Raw genomic sequence first — 23,116 nt, forward strand, 5'->3', positions numbered from 1 at the left:
CTACATTTTATTAGATGATCTAGTTGCAAGACGCTGGAAGACATGATAGCGAGGGCTAGGGAGAGGGAGATTGACTTAGAGATGGAGAATAAGAGGAATCCAAATTATGTGTCGAGTGTTGAGGGTCCGGGAAAGAGGCCCAAGGTGTCTGATTCTAGATCGAGAGGCCAGCATGGCCATAGCTACTATGGCAAGTCCGGAAAGGTGCACTAGGGGACGTGCAGATTTGGTGGTTTTGGCTGCTTCAAGTGCGGCCGGACTGGTCATATCAGTAGGGATTGTACTGCTGCCACCCTCACCACTCAAGTATCTGATCTGCTTTGCTTTCAGTGCAATTAGAGGGGCCACAAGAAGGCCCATTGTCCGAGTTTAGCTGGAGCAGGACCGATGTCAGCACCCGCTCCTGCGACTTTGAGGATTACTGACAGCCGTCAGGGCTGGGCAGATGAGCTAGCGGCGAAGAGCGGGGCTTTCTAGCTGACGGCAGAGGAGGCGCATGTAGCTCCCAATGCTGTGAAGGGTATGTATCTTCTCCTTATCTCTTTATTTATATTGAATTTTTGCTTATGTTTTCGTGTTTTATTTTAGGATCGTTCCTTGTGAACGGTATCTCCGCTTTGGTATTATTTGATTCGGGGGCTACTCGATCTTTTGTGTCGCTTGCGCTTAGCAAGAGATTTGTTGGAGCTCCGAGGGAGCTGGATCGTCCTCTTGATGTGTAGATTGCTGATGATAGGATGGTTAGGGTTGCGAGACTTATTGTACTCTCCAGTTGTTCAGTGAGCGGTATCCGGTTGATCTGGTTTTTATTCCTCTATGTGGGAACAAGGTCATTGTGGGCATGGATTGGTTGATTCCTAATGAGGCAGTGATCAACTGTGAACAGCAGTTAGTGCGGGTTCGGACCCCAAGTGTGGGAGAGTTGGTGATTTAGGGTGAGAGACCGCATTGTGGGCCGGTTATGTATTCTGCAGCGAGGGCTAGACGTTATCTTCATCAGGGTTGCTCGGGTTTGGTTGTCTATGTCATGGATACCTGGGATAAGGTTAAGGCGAACGTGGAGGATGTGCTGATCATGTGGGATTATCCGGATGTGTTCCCGGAGGATTTTCCAGGGGTACCTCTGGAGAGGCAGGTGGAGTTCATGATTGATTTGGTTCCTAGTGCGGCTCTGATAGCCAAAGCATCGTATCGGCTGGCTCCTCCCGAGATGCAGGAGTTGCCTACACAACTGCTGGAGCTGTTAGATAAGGGATTCATTAGGCCGAGCAGTTCGCCTTGGGGAGTCCTGATTCTGTTTGTGAAGAAGGACGGGTCTCATCGTATGTGTATCAACTACCGGGAGTTGAATAAGGTAACGATGAAGAACCGTGGTCCCCTTCCGAGGATTGATGATCTTTTCGACCAGCTTCAGGGTGCATCTTAGTTCTCCAAGATTGATCTATGATCGGGTTATCATCAGATGCGGGTCCAGGATGAGGATGTGCAGAAGACAGCTTTCCGGACTCGATATGGTCATTATGAGTTCGTGGTGATGCCATTTGGGCTCACCAATGCTCCTGCCGTATTCATGGATCTCATGAACCGCGTGTGCAGACTTATGCTAGATCGGTATGTGATAGTCTTTATTTATGATATCTTGGTCTATTACAAGACTCAGGCGCAACACAAGGAGCACTTGAGGGAAGTGCTTGAGACATTGAGGAGGCAGAGACTTTATGCAAAGTTCTCCAAGTGCGAGTTCTGGTTGCGCGACTTGCAGTTTCTGGGGCACCTTGTCAACCAGAAGGGTATTCTGGTCGATCCGGACAAGGTTGAGGCCGCGATGCAATGGGAGGTTCCGAGGTCTCCATATGATATTCGGAGTTTTAATTTTCTGGCGGGTTACTATCGGAGATTCATCCAGGATTTCTCCAACATCGATTTTCCGTTGACCCAACTGACCAAGAAGTCGGTGACATTTCGATGGGGGCCTGAGCAGCAGGCAGTTTTTGAGACTCTTAGGCAGCGGTTGTGCAAGGTGGTAATTCTGACCCTACTAGAGGGTGTTGATGATTTTGTGGTCTATTGTGATGCCTCGATCATGGGTTTGGGGGCAGTGTTGCTGCAACGAGGTCGCATGATCGCTTACGCTTCGAGGCAGCTGAAGCCTCATGAGGCGAATTATCCGACTCATGATTTGGAGCCGGGGGCTGTTGTTTTCGCCCTCAAGATTTGGCGACATTACCTCTATGGGGTCCGGTGTACCATCTACATGGATCACAAGAGCCTGAGGTATTTGCTGGATCAGCCGAACCTGAATATGAGGCAGCGTCATTGGTTGGATGTGGTGAAGGATTATGATTGCGAGATCCTTTATCACCCAGGGAAGGCCAATGTGATGGCCGATGCTCTCAGCCGCAAGGCGGTCGTGGCTTTGATCAAAGATATATGCTTGAGGATGACAGTGATTACTCCATTGTTGGAGCAGATCTGTGAGGCTCAGGTTGAGGTTATGAAGGAAGAGCACCGGAAGAGTGAGGGCATTGTGGGTCAGGTGGCTTCCTTCGATTTGAATAGCCGCAAATTGTTGACACTGCATCGACGTGTATGGGTTCCTTATTGGGGCAGTGTACGCCAGGTTCTGATGGAGGAGGCTCACAAGTCGAGGTTCTCCATCCATCACGGGGCGACGAAGATGTAGAAGGATCTTTGTCCTGATTATTGGTGGCCCTGCATGAAGCGGGATGTAGCTTGGTATGTGGAGCGGTGCTTAACCTGCAGTAAGGTCAAGGCCGAACATCAGCGACCTCACGACAAAATGCAGCCGTTGGTAATTCCTATATGGAATTAGGAAGACATCGCTATCACTACAAGAAAAATGATCTTCTGTGACTAAACTATCAAAGACTGATTAATCAGTCTAGGATACCATGTATTTGGGACTAATGAATCAGTCCCACATACTATTTAGGACTGATTTTAATGTATGAATAATTTGAGACTGGCTAGACCTATCTGAGACTAAAATTTAGTCCATAATACGTTTGTGCCAGTTTAGGTTTGGAGGAAAACACATCAGAGACTAAATTTCAGTCTCGCATAAACTAGAGCTAATTTTGACTTTGGATGGAAATTTATTAGGGATTCAATTTCAATCCCTAGTACGTTCACGTCAGTTTAGGTTTTGTGTAAAACACATTAAGGACTGAATTTTGTCTCGAATAGCCTACTGCCAATTTTGACTTTGGAGGCAACTTATTAGAGACTACATTTTAGTCTTTGGTAGAATTGCTCAAATTTGGCATTTGGAGGGAAACTTTCCAAATACTAAATTTCAGTCTCTAATAGACTACTGCCAATTTTGACATTAGGGGGAACTTATTATAGACCAAGTTTTAGTCTCGAATAACTTTACGTCCAGTTTGAATTTTAATTAAGGAACTTGATAGGGACTGAATTTTAGTCTTTGATAGTATTGTAACAATTTGGCATGTGAAGGGGAACTTTGTAACGATTGAATATAAGTCTCTAATATACATGCACTATTTTACATTTTAATTAAGGATCTAATCTGCCGACACCACTACAATTGTCACCTCCATCGCCAACGTCACCACCTTTGCCGCCGTTACCACATCCATCCTTCAACCATCATAACCACCTTTGTCGTTGTTTCCGCCACAACCTCCACCAATACCTCTGCAACCATCACCATCACCACAACTATCACCTCCACCCCCACCATCACTACCACCTACACCGATTCTTCCATAACCACCTCCACTACCAACACCTATGTCGCCGCCCGCTCCACCACCATCACCTATGTCACCAATACCACCGCCTCTATCACCACCACCACCTCACCCCCCCTCCACAACCATCACCTCCCCTAACAGCGCTATCATCATCACAGCCACCGCAACCATCACCTCTACCCCCAGCGCCATCACCTCTTCCACCAGTGCCATCACCACCACCTTTGCCGCCGTCACCACATCCATCCCTGCCACCACCACCTCCACCTTTCCACCATCACAACCACCTTTGTCATTGTTTCTGCCACAACCTCCACTGATACCTCTGTAATCATCATTGTCACCACCACTATCACCTCCACCTCCACCATCACTACCACCTACACTAAAAACACCTATGTCGCCGCCCTCTCCACCACCATCACATCTGTGACCAATACCACAACCTCTATCACCACCACCACCTCACCCCCCCCCCCCCGCGCGACCATCACCATCCCTAACACTGTTATCATTACCAAAGCCACCACAACCATCACCTCTGCCACCAACACCATCACCACCACCTCTGTCACCTCCATCCCTTGACCACCAACAAACCCACCACCATCACCAACACTACTAACTTCACCTCCACCTCCTCCAAAACGACCACCACCTATGCCACCTCCACCCATCCACTATAACCAACTTCGTCGTCGCTACCACAACCTCTACCCCCTTCGCCACTACCGATGTCATCCCCTCAACCACTACCACATTTGCCACTGCCACCTCCACCCTATCGGACACCACCACCATTACTACTACCACCACCATCACCACCTTCGCCTCCTTCCACACTACTACCTCTGTCACCACACCCCCCCTCCCCCGACACACATATCATCGTCACCATGACCATAACCACCACCTATAGCACCTTTATCCCCTCTACAACCACAATCATCACCAGCTCTAACACAATTGTCGTCACAACCACCACAACCTCATCTACCACTGTAATTAAATAAATTAAATTTAATATAAAGTTGAAACAAGTAGAATTCAAATTCTTATTAAAACAAATAAAAAATTAAAATTAAAACTATAACAAATTTAAAATTGAAACATCAATTAAATTTAACACCGTAAGAGGATTTAGTGTTATGTAACTTTAAGTTGAAAAATAAAACAACAATTTAAAGCAAAATAAACAAAAATAAAATAAATAATAAAACTAAAAGGAAATGAAAGGAAAGAATCCATGCGTATAAATTTCAATCAAAGTCACCTAACTGAATCAAATTAACTCCCCAAATCAACGAGATAAGAATCGCTTCCCTAAATCAATAATTATGGAATCTATAGGTGGAACGGTTTTAAAGACATTAAACCCTATCAATATCGTATGAGACGGAACTACAATCGAAGGAGATCAACGAGAATCAAAAATAAGTGCTACGAGTCCAGTTATTCGTGAAACCTTCATCGATTTGAGGTAACTAACCGTGTTCTATCTTGATTCGTTGGTTACACATTTGTTATTGAATTTCATGTTGCTCGTGGATTCTCTCTTCCGTCATTGTTATCAAGACATCAGTTATGTAAATTGAGTATTTTTTTCATTGTCAACAATAGGTTAGGACTAAACTGGGAAAGAGGAAATTATGAATTTTGTTGGTGATTAAATACAATCTTAGTAATGATTTTAAAAAAATTATTTCAAACTACTGTGATTAGGAGTGGAGAAACTTAATAGTCAATATGTATTCTATTATTTATATGAATTTATAACCAAAAATTGATGCTTTTTAATACCTATTGAAGGCATTCAACAGGAAAAAATATACAACATTTGCAAGGAAAAAATATACAACATTTGCATGTCAAGTAGGAAAGGAAAAATAATCAGATCTGGTTAAATTTAATAGGTTTGGTTAATGTAAATGTGTTGGTTAAAACATAAAAGTTTAAAACAGATGTAGCTATAAACTGTACATTTGTCATTTGGGCATATGAAATTCCTTGTATTTGATCCACGAAACTTAGTCAAAACTTTTAGTCGGTTTAGATTAACTATTATCAGACACATAGTTGAAAGTACTTAGCAGTTAACTGGTTCAATCCCGAATTGTTCCTCAGTTTCTTCTCGATGAAATACATCAACATACATCATAAATGTGTGCTTTTGTATCTATATATTCTATAAGTCAATATGATGCTTAAAAACTTAACAAGTCTGCAATGAATGATAAGCCACAATGAAAAGCATATTTAGCATAAATATACATTTATAGGCAAAACATACAAAAAATGGTCATTCCCATTTGAATTCACCAGCTAAAAAAACATCTTCATAGAACTTATTGTCACACCCCCAAACCAGAACGAAGGAAATGTATGAGGGTGGATGAATTCATGTACAATATCATAACATAATGAATAATAGTGATCAAAGCCATACAACCATCATAATTATATTTAAGAAGATTACATTGTATCCAAAACATTGTTTGATTCAGTACCGAATACACAAGGCAAAAAAAACTAAAACAACCCTTTGATACTTGTTTACTGATTTCCTGAGAATACAAGTAGTTTTGAAAAAGTGTCAACAATTAAGTTGGTGAGTTCATAAGAGTTTTGTATGAGAAAATTTGGTAACCTTTCCTTGTAAAGTGATAGAGTGCACTTTCAGAAAATCCAATATTTTCTTTAAAAATGAGCTGTAAGTTTTAAACCCAAATACCAAAAATGTAAGTAGTGATGTACTGGAAAATAATATCATGTAGTTTATCATTATATAAGACCAATTGAATGTATGTTAGCCCCGTAAACCAAATGTATTGGTAATACCCATGTGAGTTATTATAACCGTGCTAAAGATTAGTTGGCCTGATACGACGTTCTTCAGGCGTCGGAATGTTAGACAATTGTCACCCTAGACCTGCCGGTCTAGCCGTAGCTAACAGCTTAGGTGCGGGGTTGTCAGTCCCGTATAGATATATATACACAAGTATCACGCTCTCTTACGGGAGATTCTGGTTATAATACAGGACTTTTGTAGGTACTCTGGTAGGTACGTGAAGACTATAACTCACAAAATTGTATCAACAGGTTTACGTATAGTGTAATGAAAACCCTTTTTTGTAAGTGGAAATATTACATTTTCATAGTGAATACATAGTGTAAAATAATTATACCTTTAAATAAGTATATGTTTCGTACAAAAGGATTAAGTAATATTTATGACCCATAAACTATATCAATTATAGTTTATCATGAATGTTTTTGTTAAGTCCATGTATATAATCATATATTTATAAAAACTTATAAGTTAACATGTCTAGGTGTTTTAAAAGATTATATCATATAAACTTACATCTAACACAAGTATGAGAACATTTGGTACGATAAAGTCAATTTCTAGTTTTTTTGCCCCTTTTTAACGATATTTACCGGTAACTAGAAAAATACAATTTTGTAAAACTTATTTTTACCTTTTTGGGGTATTTAACTCAAGTTAACTTAATATGTTTAAAACCATATGTTTTTAGTCAAAACCCACAAAAATGATGCCATAAACTTGTTATGACCATTTTTGTTTAACAATCCATTTTTACATAAAATGATAGATTTTTGAGTCTTTCTTTTTGTGAAGCTAACTCCTTGATATTTTTGTCTAGTTTCAAAATACATGTCCAAAACAACATATTTTGGGTTATATCCCACAAAAATGGTAAAATAACTAGGTTATAACCATTTTTGCTAGAAAAGCCATATTTTGTCCATAAATATCTTAATCTTTGTAGCTTTGTAGTTATAACTTTTTCTTATCAACATATAACATGGTTTATGTTTGTTTTTCTTAGTTTTGCATCTCCAACTATCATACCACAAATAAATGTTCTATAAACTAGTAATAACCACATTTCATGAACAATGGTGCTTTATACACAGCATAGAAATGAAACATGCAAACATTTGCGATATAAATCAAAATTTTCTTGTATTCCCCCCCCCCCCCCAAAAAAAAAACATGAAAATCTAGAAAATATGGGGTATGAAATCACCTTGAGTGTTTTGTGGTTGGATAAAAAGATGAAGGTGAAGATCCTCAAGCTTAGAACACTTGAAGGTGGTTGAAGAACTCTTGAAGATGGTATTATCCTATGGAATTGAAGACATGATAATGTGTGTAAATGAGATGAAACTAGTATGAAAGTGTTCAGAAACACTAGATTATGAAGAAAACACTTACCAAAATGTCAAGAACCACTTGGAAAAATTAGCCTAAGAAGGAGGAGCTTTGTTCTTGAGAGAATGTGAAGTAAGTTGAAGAAAGATGGAGATGGTGGGGGTTTGGGGAACCCCTTCGGCCGCAAGTTAAAGAGGGGGAGAGGGGTGGGTGGGGGTGGATGGGGTGAGGTGATGGTTGCTTGGTTGTATGGTGGGTAATATGTTTTTGTAGGAAGTCGGAGCAAGACATGACCATCGTTGGGCTTTTTATGCACCAAAGTCAACTCCTCTAACTTTTATAAAACCTAAGTGTTTTTATAAAAAAAATGGGTGTTTTATAAAAAGATGGTAAAACTAATGTCTAATTACCTAATTTGAATTATAAAAAATTCAATCATTATATTATCAATAAAGATAATAGCACAATGTGTTGAAAATATTATTTATACCAAAATAATATATGTTGGAATTATCGCAATTAACGTTGTTAATCCAAAAGTAGGATTTTTTATTCAATAATTGGCGAAAAGAGAGATATTTTGTATAAATACATGTGGGTTGTACATTAGGGAACATCAAGATTTACCTAAAATTCTAATACGGGTCGAGTTGATTTTCGTTGACTTGTTGACTTTGTTGGCTTGTTGACTTTTGTTGGATCCAAAATTGATAATTGTCACATCATCCCCCCGTTAGAAGGAATTTCGTCCTGAAACTCGCACTTTGAGTAAGTTCTCACGAGCTAGGGAAAAGATTGGGGTATTTCTGTTTTCATTTGGTCCTCCCGTTCCCAAGTGAATTCAGGCCCGTGCTTGGCGTTCCGATGGACTTTCGCTATGGGTTTGTGGTTTTGTTTCGTTCTTTTGACCTCTCTGTCCATGATCTCCACCGGTTCCTCGACAAAATGGAGAAACCTTAATGCTAGTGTGATAACTACTATTGTGTGAGAACTCGATGAGTGGTAATTGGGTATCCCAAGCTCTACCGAAGTCTATCACACAAGCTCTCAACCTATATTCCAACGTTTAAATAGTTTTCTCACTTTTCCCGTCGGTTTGTGGGTCGTAGGTTATCCTCATGTCAAGCCTGGTTCCCAAGGACTTTTGTAGTGATTGCTAAAACCGTGAGGTAAATCTGCTATCTCTGTCAGATATAATGGATATTGGCATGCCATGCAATCGTACAATTTCCTTGATGTACGTCCTTGTCAGTTTCTCCATTTTGTTTGTCTCTTTTATTGGAAGGAAGTGCGCGAATTTGGTTAACCTATTGACGACTACCCAACTAGTTTCATGCCCACCAGTTGTCTTGGGCAGTTCAGTTATGAAGCCCATGGTTATCCGCTCCCACTTCCACTCGGGTATATCTGGCTGTTGAAGCAAACCCGAGGGCTTTTGGTACTCCACTCTGACCTTGGCGCAAGTCAAGAACTTGCCCACATAGTAGCGATTTACGCCTTCATGTTTGGCCACCAATAGAGTTTCTTGAGGTCTAGTTACATCCTATCCAACCTGGGATGAACGGAGTACTTGGTCTTGTAAGCCTCGTTCATGACAACGTCTCTGTACCCGCCGAATCCTGGTGACCAGATTCGGCCCATGAGGTAACGAGCTCCGTCATCCTTGACCTCAAGGTTTTTATTCCTTCCCCGCAAGGCTTCATTTGCGATATTCTCGGGTTTCAAGACATCAAGCTGCGTATACTTGATCTGTGTGGATAGGTGTGAATGGATGGTCATGGTCAATGATTTTACTTAGTGGCCCGAGTATTCTTTTCGACTTAGGGCATCCGCTACTACGTTGGCCTTGCCCGGATGATAGTGAACTTCCCATTCGTAATCATTTAGCAATTCCACCCATCGTCGTTGTCTCATATTGAGTTCTTTTTTATTGAGAATGTGCTGGAGACTCTTATGGTTAGTGAAGATTGTACATTTTGTGCCATAAAGGTAGTGTCTCTAGATTTTTAAGGAAAACACTATTCCCCTAAAATCAAGGTTGTGTGTTGTGTAGTTGACCGTATGAGTCTTAAGTTGTCTTGGGGATATCTTCCTCCGGAACACTGAGCTGAAGGTATACCGACCTTAGATCAACTTTTTGAGAATTAGCTCGTTCCTTGAAGTTGGTTGAACAGATCGTCGATTCGGGGTAGGGGGTATTGGTCCTTGATGGTGAGTTTGTTCGACTCTTGACAGCCAATGCACATACGGAATGATCCGCCTTTCTTCTTTACGAAAAAGACCGGTGCTCCCCGTGGTGAGAAGCGCGGTCTGATAATTCCTTTACTCATTAGTTTGTTCAGTTGCTTGGACAATTCCTGCGTTTCCTCTGGTACTAATCGATATGGGGATTTGGCTACGTGTGTTGCTCCAGAAATCAAGTCAATTCTGAACTTGACCTGGCGCACGGGTGGTATTCCTGGAATGTCTTCTGGGAATACATCCGGAAAGTCACAGACTTCTGGAATATCCTTGATGTATTTCACTTCCTGTTTCTCATCCACAACGTGGGTAGGAAGGTGTGGTACCTCTTGTGTAGGTACTTCTCAGCCTTGATGGAAGAGACGATTCGGAGATTTGTGGCGGGTTTGTCATCATAGATGACAGGGGTTTCGTTATTTGGTAAGTTGAAGTTAAACGGCCTTTTCGTAACACAAGATATTGGTATGGTGAGGACTTAACCAAATCATTCAAATGATCACGTCGAAGTTTCCTATGGTCACCGGTATTAGGTCGATTTGGAAAGAATGATTGTTTAGAGTTAGGGTGCATCCTAGGTATGTATCGTTAGCGGTTTCAGTTCTTCCCCTAGCCATCGCTACCGGGAATACTTTAGTGAATGTTTGAGGTTTTTGTTTGAGTATGTATTTATACTTCATGACTCACGAGCCTCCTCTCCGCACCCCTATCGTAAAGTATGCATGCATATGAGTTATTTGAGGAGAAATGTACCAGTAATCACAGCGGGTCCCTCGTCGCTTTCTCATGTCCCGTTGTTGAAACTCTTTCTACGCCTCTGACAGTTTTTTTTCTAGTCTTTGGGCACTCCCTTTTGATATGCCCCGCCTCCCCACATCTGTAGCAAGCCTGACCCACCACAGCATTAGTGGCTTGGGTGGTCTGTTGAGCTGGCACCCTACAAAAACGAGCAGTGTGCCCCTTTTTGCTACAGTTGTTGTTATGCCTCTCTCGACAGAATCCATTGTGATGGAAGTTACACTTGTTGCATTTAGGCAGGTTCCCAGCATATGGTTTCGTTGGCACTGAGGCAGTAGGGACAGTGGTGGTATGGACTGCCCCAGTTTTTTGTGTTTTGGCAGGCTCTTGAGTCGATCGACCCCTTTTGTTATTCCAGAACTTTCGTTTCTTGGACAGTACTCCTCCATTGTCGTAGGAGTTCTTAGGTTTGTAATTTGGGGAGTCTTTGCAGGAGCACACTCGTTGGTGTCCTTGGTTGTCACCATGATTGGAATTATTGGTACCGTTTCCATTTCCGTTTGTGCTGTTAGCGCTAAGTTATGCCATGACGGTTACCACGGCGGCTGCTACAGTGGCTTGGAATGTAGCGGGGTCCATTTGTAGAGTTGGTGTTGTGCCGGTATGTTGGTTACTTCCGCGTGGTTGCATGATTCTATTGTATGGTGTGAAACGAGTTCGTAAGTAACTATGGTCGTGGCTAGTTGTATCCCATCTATATATATATATATATATATATATATATATATATATATATATATATATACATATAATTTACATGTTTTGATGTACTATTCCCAATGTTTTAACCAACATCATCATAATGTCCTTATGGTAGAAAGTGGTAGTACGTATTGTAGAAATGTTAAGTTACCAAAATAGAACATAGATATCAAAACGTTAAATTGATTCGGGTTACATTGGTTTTGGAAGGCGTACCTCGCTTGATTTACTACTACTACTTGTAATAAAAGACGCAATAAGCCTAACACATAGTGTGAGTAGTGTAGTCACTAACTCACTAGGCTATACTAGTCTATCATATACCAAAATGACACACAAGGTGCCCCGCCATCTCACACATCTCGCGAGTGGCCTCCTCCACTCTTAGTTCTGTTGGCTGCCATGGCAGGGTCGCAGGGGTTTTCGTGGCGAAATTCGGCCATGTCTTCTGCGCGAGAATAGAGGTATAAGATACACATAAAGAATATAGGTGTATGGTTCTATAGTATCATAAAATACTCCTGTAGTATTTTAAACTTTATGTGTAACACCTGGTTCCTAGTATGCATTTAATTATAATTTATTCATGTTTGAAGAGCTACTCGACGAGTTGGGAGCCCCAGACTCGTCGAGTAGAAACGAGATTGGCCGCGGGATTTTAAGTCGCCTACTCGACGAGTTGAGAGCTTCGACTCGACGAGTAGGTCTGCCAGAATGAAACCCTAATTTCGGGGTTTTGCACGCTATTTAAGCATCTTAATCCCCACTTGATGACCTAATTTCCATCCTGCAAGTCCCAAACCCTAATCCACGAAACCCTAGTGCCTTGTATGAACTTGTGAGTTTATTTGAGTGAAGATTGTGTGTTTTGAAGCTTGTTGAAGAAGGAGGATCTTGGTGATTCAGAAGGAAGCTAGTAGATCAAGAAACAACTTCTCATCCTTTTCATTTTCTAGTAAGCAAGTCTCAACCTTGCTTAGTAGCTTGATAGATCTCCTTCTTTTCACTTTATGGGGGTTTTTGATCCAACAAGCTTAGTCCTTGGGAAATGGACGTCCCAAGTGATTTACCTTTCAGATCTGGGGTGTAGAAGGGGTTTCATGGCATAAAGGTGCAAACTTTATGACCATGGAAGCCCCATGCAAGCTTTAAGGTGTTATTTTGGCCTTTTAAGCCCCAAAAGGCCATGAATGGAAGGAAAGTCTAAGACTTTACGTGTTCATTTGGTGTCTAGGACCTAGATCTCAGTTTTCATGCTTTGGTTTGGAGTATTATGGCTTTTGGAACAAGATCTATGTCCTAGAGAACTAGGGTTTGAGATAAACCCATTAAGAAGGACTATTAACAGGTAAATTTGAAAACTTTACCCTTAAAAGGGCATTTCCAGTATGTAGATGAAGTATGGAGTTTGGATCTGAAGAGTATGGGCTTAATCCCTTAAGATGGCCCAAACAGACTGAGGAACTCGGCGAGTCCAGAGAAGGACTCGACGAGTTGAGTCGTTTTGTCCCGATTCAGTTTAAGGTAGAACTCGACGAGTCAGTGAAGGGACTCGACGAGTTGATTCGCCAAATCGCGACTATGAGTAGCCAGGGAACTCGGCGAGTCAGGGGGATGACTCGACGAGTTGGATCATGATTTCAGGGTTATTGATTTATAGAACTCGGCGAGTTGATGAATCAACTTGGCAAATTGAGTCAACCCATAATGTTGACTTTGACCAGGGGTAAAATGGTCATTTTACCCCAAGAAGGATTATCAGATTTTGACTAAGTGTTATTGTGATAATGATAGTCGAGGAGTCGTTGGAGCAGCCGTCATAGATTCCTCACAGTGAGGGTTCACAGTCAGCTTTGCGAGGTGAGTTTCCTTTAGTAGGAACGGGTCGAAGTCACCAATATCGGCCCGTGTAGAGTAGCTAAGTGTGGGTTGGGCCCGTATCTTAGAATTGTTTATGATTAGTAGCTAAGTGTGGGTTGGGCCCGTACCTTAGAATGGTTTATGATTAGTAGCTAAGTGTGGGCAGGGTCCGTATCTTAGAATTATCTGATTATGTTTATGAATTTGTAGATTATGGTATACTTGTTGTCTGTGTGATACTTGTATGTATGTTTAGGTAGCGAGGTGTGGGTGGGGGCTCGTATCCTCCGAATAGCATAGTGTAGGCGAGGCCCGTATCTCCTAGTTAGCAGAGTGTGGGTGAGGCCCGTATCTCTGAGATAGCTGAGTGTGGGCAAGGCCCATAACTCGTAGTTAGCCGAGTGTGGGCGGGGGCCCGTATCTCCTTGAGTGGGGGAGAGGTTCGTATCTCCTTGAGTGTGGGCGAGGCCCGTATCCCCTAGATGTATGTTATATGCTATGTTGTGGTAGTTTGGGGAGACTCACTAAGCTTCGTGCTTACAGTTTTCAGTTTTGGTTTTAGGTACTTCCGGTAGCAAAGGGAAGAGCTCGGGATGATTGCAGTGCACACACCATTTGTTAGCCTGGGATGATTATACTCTGATGTTTTAATATATGATTTGGATACAGTGTTTGACATGATGTTTTGAGATAATACCACTCATGTTTTTATGTGATGATTTTTCTAATGATTTAAAATGAAATATTTGGACCGTATTTTTGGGATGTTTCAACTTGGTATCGGAGTCTTGGTTTGAGGGATTCGGGCACACTCTCGGGTGTGTCTGGACTCAAAATGAGGACTTGGTATGAAAATTTTCAAAACAAAATCATTTTTATAAAAAGAATTTTGAAAGGAGAAAAGAATTTTGAAAAGAGAAAAAGAACTTTGAAAAGAGAAAAGGGTGTGGTGCATGCAAACAGCCGAGTTCAAGTAAGTACTACCAAATTACCCATACAAGTTTATGTTATGATATGTTTATGAGAACTGCATTCTAGATTAGGGATAAGGATCTAGTAAGGATGTCTTATGTGCATGTTATATGTATATCAGCTTTATGAACTGCATGCTAGTACAGAGTATTTAGTGATATGATGGTCTGATTAGAATATGCTTGATTATGTTACTCAATGCTCAAATGTTGCTTGCTTTGTGCTTTTAGGAGTTCTAGTTATCTTTTACTAGCTAGTAAACGAATATGTTAAGTTACATATTGCTAGGACTAAATAATTTCAGAATGTTAGGTCTAGCACTATTTAGCAGCTCTTGTTTGAGTCCAACCGTTGTAGGGTAGGATCTCTCATTCGAAGAATTATATAGTCTTAGTGATATGTAATGGTATTCGCGAGCTATTTAGGGGGGATAGCAGGGACTGCTTATGCAGCTGATGGCGGAGAGTGGGTTGGTGATTACCCTAGGGCAAGCCTAGGATGAGATTAGCGTGAGAACAGCAGTAGCAGTAGAAGGGACTTGGTGGAGTCAAGGTAGTTCTTGAGGAAAGTAAGAATAGATATGGAAGGTAGTATGGGCCCGTACTATTGAAAGCAGAGGATCCGTACTCGAATCAAGGAAGGTTGAGATGAACCCAGGAAACTTGTAGTATGTGAGATCCGTTGAGTTATGATGTGTATACCGATGCTTGTTATGGTGTATTTTCAGTATGGTGACGCTATGCACTAGACCAGTCAGCACTTTGTTGGGTTTTGGTATACTACAACATCCTATGGTGCACATACAACCCTAAATACCTTGGATCTATGTTTTCACTAATTATACATGCAAATGGTTTCCAAGGTATTAATCTTACAACTAGCATGCATTTAACATAAAATTATAATATACTAGTTAGCATTACATACCTTTTGATGGAGCTTGAATTCTTGGTGTATTTGGCCTTAAAGAGCTTAGCCCCAATAGTGTGGAAGCCTCAAATGGAATCACAACACACCATGGACAAAGGATGAACTTGAGAGAGAATTCCATGCACACAAAAGACACCATGAACTCTAAAAAGATACAAGTGGCGATTTTGGGCAATGAAGTATCTATTTATATGTGGGATTTCTAGGGTCATTGATATAACCCAAATCCATACCCATGGGTTTTATGATCCATGGTTCATCTGGCCCAACTCTTTATGTATCCATACATAAACTTGGTCCAACATGGATCATAAGCCCAACACATATAAATATAACTAATTATCATAACTAGTCCCCATAGATTTAATTAGTCTCTTTCGACCACTAAATTAATTCCAAATTAATTCTTGATCACTACTAATTAAAACATATGATTTCATATTAATATATTATTACTTATAATATATTAATAAACCATAAATAACCTTCTCTCAAAAGTCCATCCTAACAAATTATCCTGATGATATGCAACCCAAATGGACCATGCTACTCTCGGGTCGAATACATACCAATAATAGTTATGGGCTTAGACACCTAATCCAACAGTCTCCCACTTGGATAAGTCTAAAACTATTATTCAAGTATGACTCCAAGATCCCGACTAGCAATCGTAGCTCTTAAAGCCGCTGTCATACTATGAACAAATCAAATGACATGTCCATTAGATAAGGGATCATATATTCCTCCATTCTAGATATCATATGGACTGAGACATGGATTATAATGATTCTCTCTGTCCATTTGTTGTTTCCCGATTTCCGATTTATGACGACTGACTAATTGAACAAATCAAATCAGTCCAGGCCCGGCCGAGCACTTACGTTTGTCATCACCAAATCATCGAGGGGCCCACAGATATCGCTTTTATCCCGAAGGTAAAAGGAATGGATAAACTTCGACTCATATAGCTTGTTCTACTACTTGTTGAATCATACACAAAGGCACGTTTTATGACATTGAGTTACCCATGCGTTTTCGTGCAATCAATGTATAACCAACTCATAGTAACAACTCATATCTCTAGGTTTGAAGAATATAAGACATTATCGTCTCATGATCACTCGTGATAAAATCCATGAAGTGATTCCAATGAGCGCGGGTTGAATCCAATACTCAGAACTTATGAGCACTCATGAGTGTTGTAGCTCTTTGTCCAACATCTTAGACCTCTACAAGCCAACCCATGACAGTCTTAATTCATATCTACTTCCAACATATGACCGACTGTGGATGGTTTGAATAACTTAGTCATCCAGAATAATGACCTAGTTTATTCTGGAAGTCAAAACATGCAAAATGAAACACAAGAATAATTGAATCGAATATGGTATCAAAACCTATGAACATAAATAAAACACCTTTTATTTATTACCATATGATTACACATTATTCATTGTATACTGTTTCAGCTATCAACTTTATTCTTGAATTTAAAACAATAGTTGTCCCATGCTCCAAGCATGTACACTATGTTTTCTAAACACTAGTCATGCCATACACCAAGTATGCATACTATGTTTGTCTATGATCTTTACTTTGTGAAATAGATCAATTGAACATAACTCCAATGATCCTCTTTTCATAGTCCCAAATCCTTACTGCAAATGCAAGAATTCCAAATTCATGCCATTTACTGAAATCTGTTAGATTCTAAACTTATATGCATTGATCCTCTTGTAATGATTATGCACAAAGTCAGATAGACTTGACAACAAACATTACAGAGCATTCCAAAGGAGATCAACTCCTTGGAAACATCCTTCTTGCATTAAGTTTCCTAATCTTACACAGATTGAATAATTTCTAACTTTGAAACATTTCCATATTCCATTTTGACTATCACTTCTGAACAAGAGTTTCCTCCTTACAGATTATGTCAATATGGTCCTTCCAGAATTATCATTATACTTCCAACTGTCCTTGAGCAACCAATCTTTGGTAAACCTTAGATTGTCCTCGACAATTGTTTAATCCTTTTAGTCATATCCAATTCTAGACCTTTTCCCTTCTTAATGCCCCAGGCATTTGGAAAATTTTAGAAAGGATGAATATAGCACATGCAATCGATCCTATATCCGAAGCATATGGGACACGATTCATGATGTATCACATAAAGACTAAACCAGTCTTTTGCTATAATACTTTCATTTCAATTTGTCAAGTTCTCATAATTCAGATTATGAAAAGGGATGTCGTAATCATAATCGAATTTTAGAACGCAAATAATGAACCCTATATTAGAATTTTCTTATGTTGAGCCATTCCAACATAACATTCATATATATACTTGACTAAATACGATTAAAACCTCAATCTAAGCTTTTAGATTTGAGATGAAGTATAATTTCATCTCCCTTAATTATAGCAAAACAACTTTTTCCCAATTGAAACCTTTTGTGTTCTATAATTAACATTGCTAACTTGCAACCTTTATCATAATTATCATGCTCCCACTAACATGATGATTATTAGCATAACACTTATGCTCCCACTAGCTTTGACATGTACTTAGAAATCAGTTGAACTTCTAGAAAAAACAATACTTTATTGACTTTCTTACCAAAGTTCAGATTTCTGATACTAGATTGCTTTGATAAAACTTTATCAATATCATACACCTTATCTTAGATAGCTCACAGGTGTGTCTAAACAATTCCAGAACTATGAAAAGGGATGTCGTAATCATAGTCTCAATTGTTTAGACCTTTGCCACTTCTCACAAGTCCATGTTAGTGTGCCGGTTAACCACAAAGCTCCACTAACGACTTTGAGAATGCAAATATCACAATTGCTATCTACTTCAAATCTACTTGGTGGAAGTGTTTCCTCACCATCATTTTCATGAATCGGAGAGAAACCTTATGACCCTTAGATTTAATGGTGTATGTGTTCTTATCCATGTGAATTGTCAAAACCATAGTCACAAGACAAGGATAATGACAAATCCAAACTCATATGGACTGAACTCAATCTTAATTTCTTGCCACCTGGCAGCTCAAGGGCCTGCCATTGCTTCCAAGTTGTTGTGCAACCAATTGAGAACTCTAAGAACTCATATGCAAAGCCAACTTTAACTGGAATGGGCACAGAATATGTCAACATGATAGGTTATAAACCTCAAGTCATGTGCTAGTGAAGAACTTCAAGTTTTATTCTTGATTAGTTCTTGAGACTTTCAAGACCTTTAAGACTCCCACTGTCCTCTTGACATATAAGACTTTCTTGTCAGATATTCAAGAGATAGTGTGGATTCTAATCAAGACAAACACTTCACACAATTGGCCTTAGTTGGTCTTTGTTTTATCCAAAACATCACAACTTACCAATTTCAAATGTACAAGAGTAGAAAACTTTTACTCTTACATTTGATAAGTGTTTTAAACCTTCTTTAAGACATGTCACTCAAGTTACAATCTTAGAGTATAACTCTAAGAATTGTTTTTGGAACGAAGTATGAATCATCTTCTTGATTTAACCACTTCAATAATTCATAACTCCTCTTCTTAACTATCAGAATGCACTTAGAGGATGAATTGTGATAAGGTCTCAAAATCATTAAGATGGTCTTAAAACATGATACTAAAGTACTCTCCCATCTTTTCAGATTTGAGAAACTTTTATCTTTCTGCCTAAATTGATTCTTCTTAATCGCTCTGCCATACATTGGAACCTTTTCCAATGTCTCAGAATTACACTTAAGCTTGTAAGTATAACCATATTTACTGAGCCATAGTAAATTATGACGAATAGTCTTATCGATCTTTTGTGGTGGACTCTGACCAGTGCACAAGAATGTGTGCCCGATCCCTTAGTCCTTCACTTGACTCACACACCCATGTGAACAAGTAGTTAGTCTTAATTTTTCCAATGCTCGAAAGTTCTCATTCATCATGCTATACAACTTGCATGATTCAAAGTTTCTATCCAACTAAAACTTGGGTGATGAGAATCTTTCCTTATTTGGTAAATTTAGACACTACCACAAATGAAAGAATCAAATTCATATTTCCACTCTTGCTCTTAATGGAATCTTATAAGCAACACAGATTTTCACAAATGCCATTGTAAGGATATTTTAAAATAAATAAAATCAAAAGATTTACCTTTTATTTTAAAACTTTGCGGAAAAACTTATCCTTACACTCCATATGAAAACTTGTTGTTATCTATTCCTAAGCAAAATATCATAACTCCTAAGAAGTAGCTCAAGAATCCGATCTTCAAACTATGCGATAGAAATCCATCTACGCGATCAGATTCATCATATTCTTTCTTTAAGTTTCTTCACTTTTCTTTGATTCTTAAAACATCAACATGTGACCCAGTCACATCATGTATCAAGAATCTCAGAATAGAAACTTAGCAGAGTTAGATAGTGGACTTTACCTGAAGTAGAGTCAAACTTATTGACTTTAACATCCTTAGGTAAATTTGGCAGCTTCGCAACCAATGCCCCTTTCTTTGGCAATATAAACATATGGACCCTTTGGTAATGGGACTATCTCAGACTTAGTTTTTCTCTTTACCATTTGGTCAACCGAGTTGACTATGGCCGATCCCTTTCCATTGGGAAGAGAATCTGTTGGAGGAGGTGAAAGAAGTATGATTTCCATGGGACATCATCTTCATTTAGGAAAGCTTGTTTCAAGAGATTTGGGAAGATCATAAATGTCTAAACCAGACATCTTTTGGGAGATACTCAAGATAGCTGATTTAAAGTCCTTAATATAACACCCAATATGAAATATTAAGGCTAGGACCCAACACAATACTTTTATAACTTGGAAGAGGGATGCCGTAATCCAAGCTATAAAATATTTGAAGGTAGGCGAATGACGATTCACTAATTTCCACCATGAAAACGAAATATATATTATTAGGTTTTAATTGGTTTTTGAAACTCCTAGATCTTTGAGATTCATTGAACTGTTCAATGGCATGTTTCAATCTCGAGTGTGCCCTTCAGGTTTTGTGACTGGGATGCCGAGGATCACAAAACAAGGTGTGAAGTAACCATGCAAATTACTTGGTACCCTTAAGTGTTTACCCCTCAATCGATGTGCCGGTTAACCACACACGCTCCATCGATACTATGATAAACATTAGGTTACCCTTTGCCTACCTTGTTAAATATGAGTTAGTGTGCCGGTTAACCACACACGCTCCACTAACCGACTTAAACAAAGTGCAAAGTGTAATTTTATGGATTAGCACCTTATTCACTTTTTCCTAAGTAACTAAGATTGGGTATTTATAAAAGGTTTAGTTACTTAGTATTTATCATTAATACTTTTAATGAAGGGAGAATTATAGTCCTTGTCCTACCCGTTCGGCTAACGACCCTCCACCGGTCAAGGAAGCGGTGGGTGAGAGTGGACACCCATTAAACTGCCATTTTATAGGCAGTAACCTTATACCCCCCTTATAGACCGGCTTCGTGAATGAGGCCTACTAACGGTAAGACTGACTTTGTTCTTATATATATATATATATATATATATATATATATATATATATATATATATATATATATATATATATATATATATATATAAGTATTAACTATTAATATTAAAATAGTATAAGGGTGTATTTTAAACATTTAAAATACTTGGTGGTTTAATCTATTAATTAAACTATACTCTTAATTTAATTAAACTTAAACCATGTCTTTATGGAATTATTAACTCTTTTAATTAGATACTTTAATTAATTTAATGAAGTCCATAAAGTTTGAACTTTAACTTTTAAAATTCTTGGGTTTGGAATTAAAGTGTATATGGGGTTTGACTTTACAAATTCCAAAACTTGAGGACAATTTTTGAACAATTCAAAAAACTTATGGTTTCCATAACTTATGAATTTTAAAGTGGTTTAATGGAAAAAACCCTTCAAGTTCCATAACTTGTAGACAAGTTATGGAAGACTTTAAAAGCATTAAAAATGTGACTCTTCATTTTTTCATAACTTATGGAATTTTTATGGGTTTTAAAATTCATAAATGTGACTTTCCATGTAACTTGAGGACAAGTTACAAAAACACATATTATGAACAACTTCAAGATTAATTTGGATTGAAAACAATTATCTCATAATTTTTCCTATTACTCTAAACAAACTCATAAACACGAACATTCATAATCAACATTTTTCAAGCATCATATAAACATGTATAAAACTTGAAACTTTGACTATTATCCTTTATTTGGATGAGAATAAACATTACCATAGTATCAAAAAACAAATTTTATGAACAAAAACACTTTGCGGTAATGATTCTAATCCAAAACAAGCCAAAAAACTCGAAGATAAGCTGTCAGGGGGTCCAACTCGTCGAGTGCATGAACCAACTCGACGATTTTGATGAATTTGTTCATGGACTCGTCGAGTCCATCACTGGACTCGTCGAGTCTGCTGTCCCGACAGCAAAAAAATTCGATTTTTTTCAGTTTTTTTTTTCAGCAACTTGCATCAAGTATAATTGAAAACAACCCATGGCTCTGATACCACTGTTGGGTTTTGGTATACTACAACATCCTATGGTGCACATACAATCCTAAATACCTTGGATCTATGTTTTCACTAATTATACATGCAAATGGTTTCCAAGGTATTAATCTTACAACTAGCATGCATTTAACATAAAATTATAATATACTAGTTAGCATGACATACCTTTTGATGGAGCTTGAATTCTTGGTGTATTTGGTCTTAAAGAGCTTAGCCCCAATAGTGTGGAAGCCTCAAATGGAATCACAACACACCATGGACAAAGGATGAACGTGAGAGAGAATTTCATGCACACAAAAGACACCATGAACTCTAAAAAGATACAAGTGGCAATTTTGGGCAATGAAGTATCTATTTATATGTGAGATTTCTAGGGTCATGGATATAACCCAAATCCATACCCATGGGTTTTATGATCCATGGTTCATGTGGCCCAACTCTTTATGTATCCATACATAAACTTGGTCCAACATGGATCATAAGCCCAACACATATAAATATAACTAATTATCATAATTAGTCCCCATAGATTTAATTAGTCTCTTTCGACCACTAAATTAACTCCAAATTAATTCTTGATCACTACTAATTAAAACATATGATTTCATATTAATATATTATTACTTATAATATATTAATAAACCATAAATAACCTTCTCTCAAAAGTCCATCCTAACAAATTGTCCTTATGATATGCAACCCAAATGGACTATGCTACTCTCGGGTCGAATACATACCAATAATAGTTATGGGCTTAGAGACCTAATCCAACACACTTCAGGGGCCAGTGAGGGATCAGGCTCGGACTCCGGAGCCGGGCAGGTCGATGAGCAGACGAGAGAGTTCATTTCGTATGAGATCACGTGTAGTATTTTAGACCAGACTCCTGTGATCTTCGGTACGATCAAGGAGGGCATCATGGAGCTTTTGGATGAGAAACTGAGTGCATTCCGCACCGAGGTGGCGGCCATGATGGGGTCGCGCACACTAACGTTCAGGGAGTTCCGAGCATACGGAGCTCCAGACTATCATGGGGCTCAGCACCCCATTGCTAGCAGCAGATGGTTGGCGGATGTCGTCAACGCTTTTCGTACGATCCGATGTCCCGAAGGGGACAAGGTCCGAC

The sequence above is a fragment of the Lactuca virosa genome, chromosome 4 (genome assembly GCF_052849685.1).
Source record: "Lactuca virosa cultivar CGN04683 chromosome 4, Lactuca_virosa_CGN04683_v6, whole genome shotgun sequence".
NCBI lineage: Eukaryota > Viridiplantae > Streptophyta > Magnoliopsida > Asterales > Asteraceae > Lactuca > Lactuca virosa.